Source organism: Schistocerca cancellata, chromosome 3 (genome assembly GCF_023864275.1).
Source record: "Schistocerca cancellata isolate TAMUIC-IGC-003103 chromosome 3, iqSchCanc2.1, whole genome shotgun sequence".
NCBI lineage: Eukaryota > Metazoa > Arthropoda > Insecta > Orthoptera > Acrididae > Schistocerca > Schistocerca cancellata.
The window spans coordinates 229,995,065-230,015,902 of record NC_064628.1 but is presented as its reverse complement, the minus strand read 5'-3'; the positions used below and the strand labels follow the sequence as shown (position 1 = coordinate 230,015,902).

The 20,838-nt window shown below is 41.4% G+C and overlaps 1 protein-coding gene across 2 annotated transcripts in view; it reads left to right on the top strand.

Annotated features, from left to right (window-relative positions):
* Positions 1–20,838, top strand: part of LOC126174861 (uncharacterized protein C2orf42 homolog) — a 231,343-nt gene that overhangs the window by 60,539 nt on the left and 149,966 nt on the right. The gene's annotated exons all lie outside the window — the stretch shown is intronic.

Sequence of the window (20,838 nt, the reverse complement as noted above, 5' to 3'; positions counted from 1 at the left end):
TCTTGTTTTTACTGTTTATCATCCCTGTTCAACTTACGTGTAAGGCTACACTGCTGACATACACTTCCAGAAAAGACTTCTAAACCCTCCAATTTGTATTTGGGTCAATGTTGTAAAATACTTTCTGTAAGCAATGCAATGCAATGAACTTAGGTTTTCCTTTTTCCAGCCTCTTTTCTAAGATAATTAATAGAGCAGGAATTGCTTTTGGGTGTCCCAACATTTCTCCAGCATGAACAGATCATCCCAGATTGCCCTAGTAGGCCTAAGAAAATAACTGACAAAGGCTGCCACATAGTAAAGTGTACCACAGAAACCAATCTTTGTTTATCTCTATTGACTATTTCAGAGGACTAGTGGTGCAGATGAGTCACAAAAACAGGAATTTCGTGAGTGTGCTGCTACCCAGAAGCCATTGGTCATGACAATGAATAAGGGTTCACTGTTTAGTACACTGCAAACAGTGGTATCATTGGTCAGTGGAGCAATAGAAGAAGATTTTATGGAATGAAGAGTCACAGTAGAGGCTTGTAGGCGTAGTGAATGATATTTACTTGTCCGTCAGTGAAATTTGGTAGAAATGTGCATCATCTTAGAATCGTCCTCCTAGTTTGTCTGACAGAATGATTTCAGAAGATTATGAATGATTGTAGCATGCTTTCCATATTGTGGAAACAGTTTGTCAAATGACACGATATAATAATACGAACATTCCTTCCTCTAAATTCCTGGTTTCATTTACGAACAGGAAACACATAATAGTAAAATACTTAGAAACTATGTGTAAAATTGTGGACATATACTTTTACAATAACTATAAACATTTAGTTATTCATCAGTAAGTAGTTTTGCAAGACTCGGATCAGAGCCAAGTGTTGGAATTCAAGGCATCAGTAGGGCATGGCTAAATAGAGACTGCGCCTGTGATCTGTATCAAGTAAACAACCTGAAATTAGATGCCCCCCCCCCCCCCCCCCACACAACTCAGACTTGATGTGACAAACTATGCGCAATGGAAATGATTGGGAAATTAATGGCCCTGTTGAATTAGTTGTGGGTATGGTCCTTGCCAAAATCAGTAATAGTAAATGGAGCTATGGGCATAATCTAAGCACTGAATTCAAAGATAGGTCACTTTGAACAACATTTATTGTTCCAGAATTCAAAAGGAAAACCAAAACATGAAATAATGACTTCCCAAATCAAACAGATGTAAGAGAAAATTGGGCATCAGAAGAATCTGTCAGTGCATTCAATTAACATAAAAACAACACTTAGTGGCAAAGTCTACAGGAAAGGGAGAAAAAGTATCTGGTACTAAATTTGCATTGCACCAAAATAAATTAAACACATGATTCTGAATTGGGCATGATGATTGCATCAAGCATTGTGGGGTGAAGAAAACACATGGAGGCACCCCGAATATCTGAGTCATGAGTGAGCCATCAAAAACAATGTAATTCCTAACTGCAGAAGCCGAAGTTGAAATCGTAACTGAAGATGAAGTGCATCTTTAGAAATGCCCACAGGAGAGACAACAGAAGGATCACAGTAAAGTTCACCAACGAAGTCTCAAAGAAGAGTCCTCAAGAAAACCCGCTCCTCAGAGTTCTACACGGAGAAGTGGAGAAGTCACTAAAAACTGTCTGTGCCAGTGTGCCAGTTTGTAAGACATATGTACAGTGGGATGTTTTGTGTAAACCGTGGCGTCTCTCCTCTGAAAAGTTTATTGATCCACTGCCATCTGTAGATTTTGCAAGTGAAACAAAATTTTAACAATTCAGTACAGACTCTCACTCTCGAAAAAGGTTGTGGCTCAGACCAATGCAAGCAAATCCATACTTCTCTTTCTTGGGAAAAGGTCCATTAACTTCCACTCTGTCTACTTTTTTAGGCACCATTAATTATATTGTCTCCCACTCTGTGTGATAGGAGACAGTTCAACAACCTCTATGCTCTGGCATCAGAAAGCGGTGCAGGCACCTTTCCAAACAATGGGCTAAACATTCTGAAAGTTCACACGTGTGCAGACTGGTAATGTTGTCTACTGGGTTGTCCACTCATAGTCTCTCCTTTTATGATTAGCGTCCAGCTTGTGTCCAGCAAGCACTACAGTGGGCAGTTTGTTTAACTAGGACATAGTATAAAGAAATGCACAGGTCATCTACAGTTTCAGCTGTTCCTTTATTCCACACTGCTGCAGCTATTTTGTACAGAGCATCTGTCAGACACCTGTGCAGTTTCCGTGAAAAATCTCCCTACTTTGCCAAAGTGGTGCCCTGAACACACAGCCTGTGAACTGGTGACCGACCACTGAACCTGACTCCAGGGGGGCAGGGGAGTTGCTCTCTGCTGCGACAAAGCTCTTAGAACTTGAGAAATTTGATCCCAGTGGGGGCTGCACCTTCCAGTCAGAAGGCCACCTAATGCTGAAAAAGCTTGCTGAAGCCCTGCTTTCATGTGTTTATCGGTGATTTAGAATGGATGAATTTCTTGTTTCCACTGTGTTATCTAGCCTTATATTGCCCTTTTGAACCAAAGCCCTCACATTCATATTTGAAACACACATACTTCATTTATTAATATGTGTCTAATGGCTGCCATGAAAACAAGAGACTGTAATGTAATTTCATTTATTAATATGTGTTTAATGGCTGCCATGAAAACAAGAGACTTTAATGTAATTTTGGTTAATTTGACATCGGTGGTAACAAGTCACATCTGTTTATGGATTGTATTTTGGTAATTGGAAAAGTGTCAAATTTTGCTAGGTGTTGTCGCTTGTCAAGTGGAGAGGCACGAAGTATAAGCATGCTTTTTAGTTTTACATCTTTCTTCCAGGGCACGGTTTACTGAATATATAATGGCTTACTGCAGATTTATTCTTGAATTTTTTTGTGATCATATTTTGTTATTGTTACTGTACATAACTGATGTCACCGTATGACATTCATGATCTATCCATTAGCAGAAAAGCTTCATGATCAGCAAGAGTGGATCAATATTCAGTTAAGTGTCTGTAGGTAAATGTTTTTAATTTTGCCCTTAAAATGGATTTTTACCCTTGTCTATCAACATAATACATTCTGGTTCTTTTCTTGATCCCATCTGTGTACAGTATATAACTTTGAGGGAAATTGGTGAGGTGCTGCAGTTTAAACAGTTTTCAATATTAAATGTAGCACATTATAGTGCTGACCAACTGGAAATGGAATCACCAACCTGGCTAGTCATTCAGAAATGTTTTCTGTGAATAAAAACTGTTCAGGCCCCACAAGGTATCCTAATACAGAAGGAACAGTGTTGAGGTACTTGATGAATTAGTCTGATTTATGTTTTTGTTGCTTCCGTAAAGTATTCCAAGCAGATACTAGGTTGGTACTCCTATTATTAGCATAAACATTTTATTGTTTTTGTTATCTGCCTAAACTATTACTCTGTTTTCAATCTGTCGTTGAAAGCAATCCTACTCTTCTCCAATGAATATCATTGTTGTTACAGTAATGAAAAATATTGGTTAATCTTTCATTGTCCAAGCTAGCTTGAAACTTCATTCAACTTCTTTGTTGTACTTGCTGCCACAACATGTAAGACTACACAAAATAATGTTTCAGTGTTTGATGTTCAGTCACTTCTGGAATTTCATCTTTTTAACATTCATAATCAATGAGCAGGTCAATGAACGACTGTCCAAAACTGAACACACTGAAGCAGATGTAAAAATATTTATTTACTGCCACATGATTCTTTTGAAGATTTCTGACTGGAGACATCACAGAGGCTTTTACCAAGCCTTAACAATTTACAGTTCACTAGATGGCAAGTTCTGTTAATATTCCAAAAAACTATGCATTAATTACATACAGGGCATTACCTGCTGCTACTAAGAATAATTTTTGAGAGCATCTTCCACTCTCTTTTGTTTTGTGCTTCTGAATGTAGTCTAAATAGAAGCATATTTTTACCAGTAATTTAAAAATCATATAAATTGCCTTACTTCATGCAGTTTACCCTAGTGAAATTTTCATTACTGGGTCATTCCATGTCAGTTCAACCAGGGTCTCCAGCTCATAGTCTAAGATTTGACTGAAATTCAGTACACTAATTCTACCATGTGTGGAACACTCGTGTACAAAGTATTAGTTTCCCCTGCCTGCCAATTACTTCCAGAACTATGACTTGTAAAAGAAGGTGGCATGACCCGTAAATTGCAACCCGCATCTGGCAATCTATCTTCAGACCCAACTTCAGGTCTTAATAACTTTGGAACTATTCCACACAGTCCAGTGAAATTTTTACAACCCAGTAACATCCATTTAGAGCACACACTCCATGAATCAAAACACCAACAACATATTTCTGAGGGAAAATAAAAAATTCCAAAATGTGATTTAAAAAATGTAATACATTAAAAGGTAAATATTGTAGGTGCCTTCTATGCCAAATATAATTCACTCAAAAAGGGTATAATTTTTTTGTGGTAAGCTTAATGTGGCCTAAACACACACAGAACTCATCATGCCCATGTCAGGCACAAAAACTGAGTTACATGCACACGAAAATACAAAAATTTGAAAAATTACCTGAAAAACATGGTTTTCCGAAGTGTGGTAGCATAAAAGGGACAAGTGGTATCCAAGCCAAATTTCAAACACTGCATAAGTAGACCATAATGATATATATCTCAAAATTTCAGCATGTTATTCCAAGACATTTGTGTACAATGGAAGTTGACAGATGTATTTGGTGGTGTGGCCATTGTTCCACAACACAATTTTGTAAAAACATATCGTAAACTGTCTGCCTTTTCTTATCCTCTCCCACAACTGTTTAATCACTAAGACATATAGACAGATTAACACAACCTATTAATGTTTACTGCACCTCAACTGCTAAAAACCAGTCGATTGTGCTTCGAACAGAATTTCTCCCACACTTTAGCTACTGTACTCTGTTCATTGAGTGGCAAATTGTACTGTCTTCCTGACACTGTGGTAGGAACTGGAACTGTCATAAGAATATGTTCAAAAGGAATCCAACACCTGTCTGTCCAATGTGGCCAATGAAATGATCTTGCTGGTCCCGCTGGTGCCATGAAGTTCACAAATACATCACCTTCTGCTTCACAGCACTCTGCAACACATCCTAAGTACCATTTGTCATCGTAAACAGCAATAAAACAACAACCTGGTTGTATGTTGCTGCTCTTGCTGCTGAATACTGAGTCAGACACACTGTGAAGACACATGTTGTGCATGAACCTATAGTTATAACCGGACAGTCTGCTCATCTGCACATTGTTAGAGAGTGAGAGAAGTCATCATGATGGCTCCTTGTGCCTGCAACAGTTTTAACATGTTCTATTCTGCTTTTTAGCAACTCTTCAACTGATTTCACCTCATCTTTCGAAACATAGAATGATTGTATGCCAGAGGTATTTTTCTGTACCCAGCTAAATAATTGAAGAGGTGTTAGAATGCTACCTTCTATAGGGTGCTGCAGACTAGCTTGTGATGCCATGTGCTTAATGGTAGCACCAGTACCATTACATACATTTTTACCATGATTTGTTGCGAAAAAATTCCATTCTGCGTGAATCTGAAAATCATGGTAATCCATACATAAATTTTTGAGATTTTTACAGTTTTTGTACTGACTAGCTGCCCCATCACTGAAATGTTTTGCAAAATGTATGTGAGGCAGCCTGTTTTTCACATATGCCATGACAATGTGAATGTGGGCATGAACTGCAATGGCATCATGAATTAAACAGTCACTAAAAATGCACAGGTTCATGACAGACACATCACCTGATTCACCTCTATAGGAAATCGCAAATGGCTGGAGAGTTGCTTGACTGTTATCCCAATGATATCCTTGGATGGCATCTTGAACGATAAATGCATAATTTTCAGAAAAGTCTCGTATTACTATCATTTCATCTTGTTTCAAATTATCCTTACAAAACTGGAGATAAGCCGATTGTGCTGTTGCTGTGAAGCTGTGTGTGGTCAGTTTTATCCGTTTTTTGACAACACATTTCAACAAAATCTTCCACTGTACTTTGCTTTGTTTCAAGACTTGTGCAATCCATGTGTGTCCATTGTTTATAAGAAACAAGTTCATCGTCATCCATAAGGAGTTCACTATACAGTTTGTTATTCATGTGTTCTGCAAGATTTGCCGTGCCAGGACACTTTTCACACCTGTGTATCATGCACTGGTAGGAAGTGATGTCGCACACTAGCAGCTTCATTGCACCTTTGTAATCCAGACCAGAATCCTTTATAGCAGCAAATATCAGCTTAGCATTTTCATGGGTTTCACATATACAAACATTGTGTGTGCCCCTTGCACTTACAGGCACAACCCATTTTGGCCGAAGATTGAAAAAAGATGGTAAACCTACTTTGGTATTGAGATACTTTTCCTTGAATTCTACATATAGTTCTGATATTTTGCATAGCAACAGTCTTTTTTGCATCTGTACATGTACATTTCCCATTTTCACCATTACATAGTCTTTTTTTCCAGGCATTATTTGGCTGTAGTCATTATTTTCATAAAACTCCGACACTAGCACTTTTATTTCTGAACTCAATTGCTTACCCTGAGCCTGCTCCACTCCTTGGGTTGCTTTTATTTTCCTAGCTTGCTTTACCATATATGTAGAAACATTGTATTCCTTTGCAGTGCAGTCAATAGACCAGCTGGAAGGTGCAAGGGTAAGAATAGCTACTTTTTTTCTGGCATGTGGATATGGCACATTTTTCTTTCAAATCATGCACAATTTTGTCCAAATCAGAGCATTTCTGGCATGATTTCTGTTCCTTTGGAGCAGATAGTTCTTCCTCTTCCACCATTAGTGTGTCAGCTATTTTGTGTTTTAATTCCATTTGAGCTTCTTGTAGTTTTCTTCTACCATAGCTGGGCCTGTCTCTTTTCCCAGCTTTGTGTGTCTTCATGGGAGACAAACCAAGAGCAGTCACTGAAGTATTTAATTGCTCATGTGGTTGTAGGTGGCTGATACTCTTCATCACTGTCATGTAAATTGTCAGAATATTCTTCATTTTTTAGCAGTGTAACACACTTGGAACATAACTTTTGTCCTGGTTTGATGTTAAGTCCCATGCACTGATTCACTTTCAATACTGATTTTATATCAATTTCTCTGAGGCTACACATCACTGTCTTCTTATGAATCCGAAATGAATCAAAACAACTTCTTTGTAGGAAAGAATACTTATTCAGAAACACTTTTTTATATGATGATAACAAAAACTAAAGTTTCCTGGAACTGTACTTCTTGTGCCCACAGGATGTATCCCGGATCTTCATAGCAACAAATCTTGGTCCGATTCATCCAGATCATACAGTACAAAGCGAATGCCACATTTTGTTCCATATGTTGTTTTATGACATTCAGATGCTTGTGCTCTACCAGTATTGCAACTTGTTTGAACAAAAGCACAACTAGTACACTCTTCTGCCTCCATACTGACTTTCCACAACAGTACTGACCAGTCTGAACTAGAATCTTAAAACCATGAGTAACCTGTAATTGTTGCTTGTTTCCTTTGTTGTTTCTGCCTAACAATGACTCATTCTGTCCCTGAAAACTACCATTGTTTAACTTTCTGTTGCCTAATGGTTCCCAACAATTGCTGCAGCTTTAGCTGAAACAAGCTGCCTGCATCATCACTATTACTTGCTAAATCATGTTAAAAGAAATGTAACCAAATACATCTCTGTCAGCTTTTATTGTACCCAAATGCCTTGCAATAATAAGTTGAAATTTTGCCACATTTTATATTAAGGTTTACTTATGCAGTGTTTGAAATTGGCTTTGATATAACTTGTCCCTTTCGTGCTACCACACTTAGAAAATCCGTGTTTTTCAGGTAATTTTTCAAATTCTTGTGTGCATGTAACTCTGTTTGTGTGACTGATATGGGCAAGATGAGTTCTGTGTGTGTTCAGGCCACATTAAGCTTACCACAAAAAAAAAAAAAAAAATTTACACCCCTTTTGAGTGAATTATATTCGGCATAGAGGACACCTACAATATGTACCTTTTAACATATTACATTTTTTAAATCACATTTTGGAATTTTTTATTTTCCCTCAGAAATATGCCTCAGAAATATGTTGTTGGTATTTTGATTCATAGAGCGTGTTCTCTAAGTGGATGTTACTGGGTTGTAAAAATTTCACTGGACTGTGCGGGATAGTTCCAAAGTTATTAAGACCTGAAGTTGGGTCTGAAGATAGATTGCCAGATGCGGGTTGCAATTTCCGGGTCACGCCACCTTCTTTCACAAGCCATAATTCTGGAACTAATTGGCAGGGGAACTTAAAATTTTGTACATGAGTGTTCCACACATTGTAACATTGGTGTGCTAAATTTCAGCCAAATCTGAGACTATCAGCTGGAACATTTTCTCAAATTGGTTGAATTGACAGGGAATGACCCTACTAAAATAATTAATACACATTCCATGTATCTCTCAGTAATTCATGTTCCTTTTTAAATGTTAATAGAAGAAGTCCTACTTCCTTGGAGTTGCATTTAAGTGGTATTTGTTAATGATTTAAACTTTGATTTTTAATACAACCTTTAAGATAACTTCCATGTTATTGATGATACAAGGCAAAATCAAACATATTTTTGTAATAAGCTAACTCGGTACTTTGTCAGTATAGGTCAATGTTGCAGCAAAATTTTTATAGCATATGGTATCTTTAACACCATTTTGCTGCAGAATTGTTGAGAATATTTTAAGTTCAAATTAAATAAATCCCTTGCTACAGAATAGGTCGTGTGTATAAATCAGCACAAATTTAGAAATCATCGCTTGGGTGAAAATTGGTGTGCCCTTTTCTCACATGATATCCTGGGAACCATGAATGAAGAGCAGCAGGTGAAAGTGTTTGATAATGACTGTTAACGAAGGTCCAAGCATATGGAACAGATTGTTAGATATATGAGTGGGTCAAAGGATTTTAAAAGAATAGACAAGTTTTCATAAAATACAAGGGCATCATCAGGAGTGCCCCAGGGAAGTTACACAGGACTGCTCATGCTCTCTATATAAATAAACAATTTGATGGATAGGGCAGATAGCAACGTATGACTGTTTCCTGAAGACATTGGAGTGTACCGGGAAGTGTTGTTATTGAGTGACTGTAGCAGGATACAAGATGACTTTGACAAAATTTCTCTTTGACATGGTGAATAGCAGCATGCTCTAAATGTAGAAAAATGTAAGTGAAGACAAATGAATTTGAGAAAAAAATCTTGTAATAGTGTTCAAATATAGTGCTGAGGGGGTGTGCTGTTTGACACAGTGTGTAGGTATGTTCCAAAGTGATATGAAATGGGATGAATACGTAAGGTCAGCGGAAACGATGACAAGTGATCGACTTTGGGTTATTGGGAGAAATCTAGTAAAATTTAGCTCATCTGTAAAGGAAAAATCATGTAGAACACTTCTGCAACCCATGCTTGAGTACTGCTTGAGAGTTTGTGATCCCTATCATGTTGGATTAAGGGAAGACCGTGAAACAATTGAGAGATATACTAGATTTGTTACCGTCAGGTTCACTCATCATGTGAATATTACAGAAACAGTGCGTTAACTCAAATTGGGATTGAAGACAATCTTCTTTTGCAAGACATTGTTGAAAAAAATTAGAGCAGCGTATGGAACTGATTACAGAATAATTCTACTGCCACCAATGTATATATAGCATAAGAACCACAAAAAGAAGATAAGAGCAATTAGGGCTCTTACAGAGGCTTATAGTCAGTCATTTTTTCGTCACTCCATTTGCTACTGGAACAAAAAAGAGAATGATTAGAAGTGGTACAAGGTACCTCCACCGTGCACCATAATGTAGTTTGTGGAGTATGCATGTAGATATAGATGTTGTACAAAATTTTAACTCTAAAGTTTTTCTGTAAATTAAAATTTCTTCACCAGAAATAACTACACCACTAGAATCAACAAAAGTAAATTAACGTCTGAGAAAAAAACCACCTGTGAGTTATTTTGATATTTACTAGGTAATTGTTACCCAAAAATATATAGCGAAAGTAGGAAAAGAAGTTATTTACTCTAGTAGTGACATCAAAGCTAGTGGAGATCCCCCAATTTATGTTTTAAATAGTTCTTATTAGAGTCGTTGGTTGTTGGTTTGATTCCCTGTGTCTCTGATGGTCTCAGGGTAGTAATAATAAACTCATTTACAGTGCATGATGTTGGCTGACAAACATTTCTGACTCTTAGTTTGGCTATCTATACCGTATTACCTAGAGAACTGGATTCACATTTGGGAGGAAAATGACTCAAATTTCCATCCTGTCATCCAGATTACCTGTAAGTTTTTCCAGGTTTTTCCAAAAATGTTTTAAGATGAATGCCAAGGTGGTTCCTTTGAGAAAGACGTGGCCAATTTCCTTCCTCATCATTCTTTGATCTGAACCTGTGCTTTATCATTAATGACTTCATTGTCAGTAAATTGTGAAACTATATTCTTCCTTTTTTCTTGGCCTTTCTAAAGTTTGGGAAATCTCAACTTATTCATTTTTATATATGAAAAAAAAGTTGACAGATTAGAAAGGAGCGCTCTCTCAAAAATATGTTTTGCTCATGTAGCTACACTTTTATACATTCCTTGTCAAGTATTTCATTGCCTGTGTGAAGCATTGATATATACAGATACAATCTTTACCACTTTACTTATGATTGTGGTATTGTGGGAGTCTCAGAAGATTTTTGCTATGCAGAATTGATACAGAAACTGAGACACATGTATTCATGAGTTTTTGCTAGTTTATTATGCAACAGAATGAAAGACCAAGCCATGAAGTGTTTTTTTAATTGTGTTCAGAGATCATTCAAATGCACCCCACTCCACACACGAGCAATGTCTCAGAGTGGAGTGGAGTAGAAAAGGATGACTGACCTTCAGTCTGTCAATTTGCTGTTGCTAAAGAAGAATCTGGAACATGAATTTCATGTTTTATGTGAAACATCTAGATCAGTTGATATTTTCATACAAAACTGATGAATATTTGAAAGTACATATAATTAAGGTTGACAGTTCAGGAAAAGACAGATTGCTACTTAGTGTGAAGAAGACGCGTGAAGTTGCAGACAGGCACAATTAAAAGACACTCACATATAGGTTTCGGCCACAGCATTCCAGCATTCATCAGTAACACACACACACACACACACACACACACACACACACGACCACCAAGTCCAGCATCTCTGGCCGGAATGCAGCATCACGTGGGATGCAAGCAATATTCAGGGGCCGGGGGAGGGGGGGGGGGAGACGATGAGGGGGAAGGAATAGCAGTATATGAATGGGGAGAGAGATGGACGCAGTTCATTGATGATATCTTCATGATCTGAACTCAGGGCCAAGACATCCTATCTTAGTTCCTTCACAATCTCAACACCTTCTCTCCCATCTGCTTCACGTGGTTCTCCTCAACAGTGTGTGTGTGTGTGTGTGTGTGTGTGTGTGTGTGTGTGTGTGCGCGCGCGCGTGCCCGCCACCTTTCTGTCCACAGTAAACCCACCAACCACCAACAATATCTGAATTTTCCTATTCACACCATTCCTATTCACCTGGGGATGGCATATCCGCAGTGACAAAAACTCCCTTGCACAGTATTCTTAGGGTCTCACCAAGGCCTCCAGACAGGCACTATCCCCCAGACCTAATCCACAGACAGATCTCCCGTGCCATTCTTCCTCACATCCCCAATCCTCCAACTACCCCCAAGAACCAGTGACAAAGGTTTGCTCCCTTCATGATACAATACCACCCTGGAGTGGAACAACTGAACCATATGCTTTGCCGGGGCTTTGATACCTATTACCATGCCCTAAAATGAGGAACATCCTACCTGAGAGACTTCCCACTCCTCCCAGAGTGGTGTCCTGTCACCCATCCAATCTCCACAACATCGTACTCCATCTCTATGCCCTTCCCAATCCCAACCCTTACCACAAGGAGCATATCTCAGTGGAAGACCCAGGTGCAAAACCAGCCCAATCCACCCACCCAGCACTTCCTGTTCCAGTCCTGTCACAGGTTTATCCTACCTCATCACGGACCTGACCATCTGTGACAGCAGCCATGTCATTTACCAACTCTGCAGCAATCATTGTACAGCTTTTAACACTTTTTATATTGGTGTGACTACCAAACAGCTACCAGGATGAATGGCCACTGCCAGACTGTGTTCAAGAGCCAAGTAGACCAACCTGTGCACAGTGTGCAGCTGAACATAACACACTTGATTTCAATGGCTGCTTCACTACCTGAGTCATCTAGATCCTTCCTTCCACCACCAGCTTTTCTGAATTGCGTAGATGGGAGTTATCCTTACAACGAATGCTCCACTCTCGTAATTTTCCCAGCCTCAATCTATGGTAACGTATTGTCCCCACCCTCTACCCAACAGTTTCCACCCCTTCTGTCCTATCATCTCCTCCCCATTCTCATCTCCCACCCTGTATATTTACAGCCCTCTGCCAGCACTTCCTCTTATCTTTCCCCACTCCTCTCCTTTTTTGTTTCCCTTTTCCCCACCTCCATGCCCAACAACCTCCTCATGCTGCGGCCCGAGATGCTGGAGTTGGCATTCGTGTGTACATGCGCTTACTTATGAAGGCTGTGGCCGAAAGCTATAGGTGACGGTCTTTTTTATTATGCCTGTCCGCAACTTCACATGTCTTCTTTACAGTTGGTAGCAGTCTGTCTTTTCCTACATTGTTGATGTTACTATCTGGAGTTTCCGTTGTTTGAGTTTTGCCGTATGGCTTTCTTCCATCCTACAGCCCTGTGAACTTCTCCTTTGTTACTCTTCTCTACAGCATTACTCTTCTTAGTGTCCGTCTTTTTCTTTTTTCCTGTGTTTATTCACTGCCTTGCAAACCGCATCTACTTCTGAACCACACTGTATGAATGATCATGAGTGCTCAACACAGACTTTGTGGCTGCACAGATTATTGATGCAGCATGTAATGCTCAGATTATTTCCTCTGATAGTTACAATCACATTATTCCTGGTTATCACTGTTAGCATTCAACCGCGATTCTTATACATATATTTTAACAACGCGTTTCAAGAGACAATGCTCCCATCATCAGGTTGTAAAATCTATGCCATGAAATTAAACGGACTAAAAAGACAAAATACCATCACAAATAGTTGGGAAGTCCATATAGTAAAACAAAATTAAAAGTATATTGGACTTAATAAAGGGAAACATTCCACGTGGGATTTATACACTCCTGGAAATGGAAAAAAGAACACATTGACACCGGTGTGTCAGACCCACCATACTTGCTCCGGACACTGCGAGAGGGCTGTACAAGCAATGATCACACGCACGGCACAGCGGACACACCAGGAACCGCAGTGTTGACCGTCGAATGGCGCTAGCTGCGCAGCATTTGTGCACCGCCGCCGTCAGTGTCAGCCAGTTTGCCGTGGCATACGGAGCTCCATCGCAGTCTTTAACACTGGTAGCATGCCGCGACAGCGTGGACGTGAACCGTATGTGCAGTTGACGGACTTTGAGCGAGGCCGTATAGTGGGCATGCGGGAGGCCGGGTGGACGTACCGCCGAATTGCTCAACACGTGGGGCGTGAGGTCTCCACAGTACATCGATGTTGTCGCCAGTGGTCGGCGGAAGGTGCACGTGCCCGTCGACCTGGGACCGGACCGCAGCGCCGCACGGATGCACTCCAAGACCGTAGGATCCTACGCAGTGCTGTAGGGGACCGCACCGCCACTTCCCAGCAAATTAGGGACACTGTTGCTCCTGGTGTATCGGCGGGGACCGTTCGCAACCGTCTCCATGAAGCTGGGCTACGGTCCCGCACACCGTTAGGCCGTCTTCCGCTCACGCCCTAACATCGTGCAGCCCGCCTCCAGTGGTGTCGCGACAGGCGTGAATGGAGGGACGAATGGAGACGTGTCGTCTTCAACGATGAGAGTCGCTTCTGCCTTGGTGCCAATGATGGTCGTATGCGTGTTTGGCGCCGTGCAGGTGAGCGCCACAATCAGGACTGCATACGACCGAGGCACACAGGGCCAACACCCGGCATCATGGTGTGGGGAGCGATCTCCTACACTGGCCGTACACCACTGGTGATCGTCGAGGGGACACTGAATAGTGCACGGTACATCCAAACCGTCATCGAACCCATCGTTCTACCATTCCTAGACCGGCAAGGGAACTTGCTGTTCCAACAGGACAATGCACGTCCGCATGTATCCCGTGCCACCCAACGTGCTCTAGAAGGTGTAAGTCAACTACCCTGGCCAGCAAGATCTCCGGATCTGTCCCCCATTGAGCATGTTTGGGACTGGATGAAGCGTCGTCTCACGCGGTCTGCACGTCCAGCACGAACGCTGGTCCAACTGAGGCTCCAGGTGGAAATGGCATGGCAAGCCGTTCCACAGGACTACATCCAGCATCTCTACGATCGTCTCCATGGGAGAATAGCAGCCTGCATTGCTGCGAAAGGTGGATATACACTGTACTAGTGCCGACATTGTGCATGCTCTGTTGCCTGTGTCTATGTGCCTGTGGTTCTGTCAGTGTGATCATATGATGTATCTGACCCCAGGAATGTGTCAATAAAGTTTCCCCTTCCTGGGACAATGAATTCACGGTGTTCTTATTTCAATTTCCAGGAGTGTATATATATACACACACACACACACACACACACACACACACACACACACACACACACACACACACACACACACACACCCATCCGCACATACACAGACACAAGCAGACATTTGTAAAGGCAAAGAGTTTGGGCAGAGATGTCCAACATATATATATTTACACATCTTTTCGCTTATCCAGCTCCTACCACGACCATCACCACCTATTTTGCCCACTTTTTGCGTCCCTATTTCTTTTACCCATTGCTGCCACAATGGGCCCTTGTTCCATCTTTCTGCACCAGTTCAGAAAAGTACCCATTTCACTGGCTGAAACCTAGCCCCACATACTGTTTCTCAAATGCTGCCTAAACCGTGGAATCCACCCAAATGGCCCAACTGTAAAGATTCCTTGCTGTGGATCCCACCCCTCCTTTAACAGTGACCTAGACCTTTTCAGAGTCTGCCAATCCTGAGCTCTCATAAACCTCCATGGCACAGGCACCCCAGGACCACAAGTGCTCCCTCCGCAAGATACTACTGCTCTGCAATCCCTGCTCCATACATCACACCTGTGATATTGAATCCCTTGCTCTCCAGCACCTGGAGGAGCATTCCAGACACCACCTCCATAAGTTATCCAACCTTCTGACAACTTACTGCTGCCTTAGGGCACCACTACATACCCCTATTGTACCCACAGTGTTCCTCCTCATCCACCCCTCATAGCAGCTAAACCCTGCCTAGCTAACCTTTTCAACTTGCCACGTTCCCCAAAACTCCCTATGAACCCTTCATCAAATCCAGAGCCAAAACATTCCTGTAACACTGTTGTTAATCTTTCCACCAAAATCCTTAGCTCCACAGTAGTTTCAGTCCTATCCAAAGGCCTTACCTTTAGCACTATACCGACATTGAACCGTGCTGGACATGTCAAACCCACTCTTCTTCTACCTATCCATGCAATGGAAGCACTTCTTTTCTGCCAATCTCTCCATCAGAACCACCCTAATTCCAACATTGAAACCTGCCTCTTCCAGTTCATACCACAATTGAACCGTGGTCCTGCTGCTCTCCCACCTAACCACCCACTGCTCCCCTTCCGCGAATTCCTTACCTCCAACTGAGTCTAAATATCCTTCCCCAGGTCCATTCCTCAGAACACTAACCTTTTAGCAAAAGAAAGAACATCCATACACAACCTCAAAACAAATCTTACCGTAATCAGACTATCTGCAGACAAAGTTTCCGCCACTGTTGTTATGAATCACAGTGGTTACCTGGCAGAAGGTCTCTGCAAATTATCTGACTACTCCACCTATAAACTCTGGCAGAGTGATCCCATCCCAGAAGTCCAGTACTTGCTTAAAGCCTTGTGCCTTAGCCAGAACATCTCTCCTGAATCCATTTCCCTCCTCACCCCTATGACACCCTGCACACCCACCTTCTATGTGCTCCCTGAAATCCACAAACCCATTGAATCATGGATGCCCCAAGTGGCTGGTTATTGTGCCCCCACTGAAAGAATTTCAGCCCTCATTGACCAACATCTCCAATCAGTTGCCCGTCATTTATTCTCCCATGTCAAAGACACCAACCACTTCCTTCACAGACCGAGCGCGGTGGCGCAGTGGTTAGACACTGGACTCGCATTCGGGAGGACGACGGTTCAATCCCGCGTCCGGCCATCCTGATTTAGGTTTTCCGTGATTTTCCTAAATCACTCCAGGCAAATGCCAGGATGGTTCCTTTAAAAGGGCACGGCCGACTTCCTTCCCCGTCCTTCCCTAATCCGATGAGACCGATGACCTCGCTGTCTGGTCTCCTTCCTCAAAACCAACCAACCAACTTCCTTCACCAACTCTCCTCAATACCCACCCCTTTACCTCCTGGATCCTGCTCAACACTGTTGACGCCACCTTACCACTATTGAACACTACCTTTCCCAACATCCTTCAGACTCCAAACTCACTACTTATTTCCTCATTCACCTTACTAACTTTATCTTAACCCACAACTACTTCTCATTTCAAGGGAAGGTATACACAAATCTGCAACACAGCCATGGGCACCCATTGGCACTGTCCTATGCCAACCTTTTTATGGGCCAGCTAGAGGAGACCCTCCTAGACTCCCCAAACACCAAACCCCTTGTCTGGCTCAGGTCCATTGATGACATCTTCATGATCTGGACTCAGGGCCAAGACACCCTATGTTTGTTCCTTCACAGTCTCAACATCTTCTGTCCCATCCGCTTCACGTGGTACTCCTCAACCCAGCATGCCCCCTTCCTAGATGTTGACCTCCTCCTCTATGATGGCCTCATCTGCACCTCTGTCCACATTAAACCCACCAACCACAAACAGTACCTGCATTTTGACAGTTGTCATTCCTTTCACAATTAAAAAAAAACCTCCCATCCCTTGCTCAGTATGCTGAGGAGTCTCACCAAGGCCTTCACAGGCAGGCACTCCCCGCAGTTTTAAACATTTTTGGAAGGTGACTATCAACAGCTGTCAAGTAATGTATAAAATGCTTGTTTGACCATCAGCTGCTTTTATTTTAAACCCAAATATCAACCGGTTTCAGTCATGGACAATCATCACATCAACATTACATTTTTCATTATTTAAATAATATGTAGAGCATGACATGAATATCAATATACAACACAGGACTATTAGAAGCAAATATACTAATAACAAGTGTACACAGAGCAGTACTGAAGAGCAGATCAGGTGCGAACCCTGCCCAATCCAGCACTTCCTATTCCATTCCTGTCACAGCTGTATCCTACCCCATCAGGGGCTGGGCCACCTGTGAGAGCAGCCATGTTATTTACCAGCTCTGCTGCAATCATTGCACAGCTTTTTGTATTGGTATGACTTCCAATCAGCTATACACCAGGATGAACAGGCAGTGCCAAATTGTGGCTAAAAGCAAAGTAGACTACTCTGTGACACAACATGCAGCTGAAGACAATACATTCAATTTCAATGGCTGCTTCACTACCCGAGCCATCTAGATCCTTCCATCCACCACCAGCTTCTCTGAACTGCGCAGATGGGAGTTATTCTTACAACGCATTCACCACTCCCGTAATTATCCCAGCCTCAACCTATGGTAACATACTGTCCCCGTGTCCTCCACCCAACAGTTTCCACCCGCTCTGTTGTATCATCTCTTCCCCATTCTCATCTCCCACCCTGTTGATTTGTAGCCCTCTGCCAATGCATCTACCTGTCTTTCTTAACTCCTCTCCTTTTTTGTTACCTTTTTCCCCACCTCCCTGCCCCACAATCCCCTGGTGCTGTGCAGTTGGCGCTCTAGTCTGTGAGTCTTTGTCTTTCTGCCCACCTGTCCATTACTATTCCTTCCCCTTCCCCTTCCCCTTCCCCTTCCCCTTCCCCTTCCCCTTCCCCTTCCCCTTCCCCTTCCCCTTCCCCTTCCCCTTCCCCTTCCCCTTCCCCTTCCCCTTCCCCTTCCGCTTCCCCTTCCCTTTCCCCTCCACAACCGTCTCCAGATTGTTGCTTGCATCCTGTAGGAAGTTACCCTCTATTTGTGTGTGTGTGTGTGTGGGGGGGGGGGGGGGGGGTGGCGGGTGGCATGCGCGTGTGTTTCAGCAGTGACATTGTAGCTTGTATTGTTTTTTCTGCAAATGTTAGTGGTTTTGATATTGAAATTGTTCCTATTTTAGCACCTGCCTGTGTTGATATGTAGGTAGATAAGGGACAAATAAAAAGGGTGTGAATAATAATTACCTTCAGTGAGAACACAGCTAATAACCACACTGTGACTAAAGGCAATAATTGCATTCCTTAATATTTCGGAAGATGGCACTGTGTAGAGTGGTGTGTTAGAAGAAGTGTGGCACTTGGTTTCAAGATATGCACTTGCAGAGATAAAGTAATAAGTGTGGACATAGAAAAGTCATCCTTTATGCGTGGTCTTTCTATGCATGAGTTAGATGTTTGCCATGTGAAAATTCGAGGTAGTGGCAAACATCTGTGGTCTTGGAAAATTGATTCTCAATACTTTACCAGCAGTTTTTTATCAGATGAAACTTGCCTCTCTTCTGACATGCTTCATTATGGTCTCAAGTCATAAGACGGACACACAGTTAATTAAGGGGAGAAATACCACAGTGAAATCTCCTTTCTATAACTGTACGTTCTGAAACCTTGTAGCAACCTGACCACCGAATGAGCAGAGTGGGTAACTTGGCTTAACAGTTCAAGTGGCAAGGATAGTGAGAGATGGAAGGCTGTCAAGGTGACAGTGACCAAAATATGGAGTAATTATTGCATACCTTTTCATGTTTGGCTTGTTCAGATACATGGGGCTTTGCCTGAGGTGATGTATTGAGCAATATCTTCTCATGGGAAATACATTGAATCTAAAATGGCAACAATTACCACATCTAGTACTTAATTTGGTCTTTTGAGCTGAAATGTGTCCAAACAATTAAAAAAACATTGTGTTGGCTAGTCCATTTAGAAGTCTGCCAAATCTGAGAGGGCTAATACAGTATACTATCGATTACTCGAGTTTATGTGGAGGAAAAGATAAACAAATAATTGAAAAACATGAATAATCAAGATATTTTCAAACACGTATTTTTGTTCAAAAGTTTATCCCAGTTCTTTGCATAGGTACTGTAGGCCTCTTTATTTATTAAAATTGTCTGATGTTGGTCTGCTTCTGAGTAGATTTGGCATTTTTTCTCATGGAATTTTGAATTTTTCTTGCAACAATAATGTCCTCGTCATGAAACCCCCTCTGGCCCTTATAATCTAGAAGAGTACCAACACATTGCATTGAAGTATAGCGATGACAAGGTCACTGCTTTCATTCACATATCATTTTCACTGCCCTCTACTTTTTTTTGTTGTGAAGCAGTAGTCACAATTTCGGTGTCACTCATTTACTGGAAGCTGGTTTCATATGCATTGGTCTTCAACCGTTCATTCTGATTTTCTTCATTGACATCTTCAAAACTATTTAACCTGTTGCTAGATTCATTATTTGTGCTGTTGTTATTTCTTCTATCACTGAAACCTTGAAAATCACTTTCTTCTATATCTACCATAATTTTCCTTCATGATCGAACTAGTGTATGTGGCTTGACTTCCTGTCAGGCATCAGAAATCCCTTGTATGGCACCTAGAATTTAAACTTGTTTCAGAATGCCACCAAATCATCCTCATCAGCTAGCTTTCTCAGTAGATCAGCCCAGTAGTGCTGTTATACCGATGCAGCTGCACTGTTGTCCATTTGCTGTATAATGGCAGTCATGTTAGGAGGTAAAAACTTAGTTGCGATGAGACCATAATCACATACAAGAATCCACATTGGGATGTGAAGGAGTGTTATCAACCAATAGAACAGCCTCCTGTGGCAATCCTTTCTCCTCTAGAAATAACCAAACTTGTGGTACAAAACGTGTATGGAACCAGTTTTTGAACAATTCATTCATGTTCCTTTTCATTTGTAATAATGCACAGAGAGGCCCTTAGCTGCAGTATCCTTTTTAGCTGCAGTATCCTTGAATGATCAGAGATTTTTGATTTCCAATCACTAGTAGTTTCACGTTGTGGTTCCCACAGGCATTAGTGGTGAGAAATTCTCTTCTTCTACACTTGAACTGAGACATTCTCCTTGCACAGTAAGTTTGCAAATCCCATGATACTGTTTGCATCTGGTTAGCCATCCAGATGAGACATTAAATTCTCCCTCTAACCCTAGAGCTTCATGAAAACATTTAGCTTTTTCAGTACACATCATGCTTGAAACAATGACACCTTATGCTCAATTCTGGCTAAACCATTGCAGAAGAGCAGCATATAATTCATCAAATGTAGGTGATCTCTTCATGCTTTTCTGTGCAGATGGTTCAGAACTAGAATTGCATTTCCTGACAAAATCCTGTATTTTCTGCTTATTCTTTTTAAAGTCCCAAACAGTTTCCAATAGCGTAATCAGCACTTAGTTTTGCAGCAGTTTTCACCTTCTAAACTTTCAGTTAATTCTGGTTTTTATTTTAATATCAACAAATATTTCTTTAATTTCTCCATTGTCTTTTTTTACAGATTTCTTTTAACTTGCTTTGTTGACACTTACATGC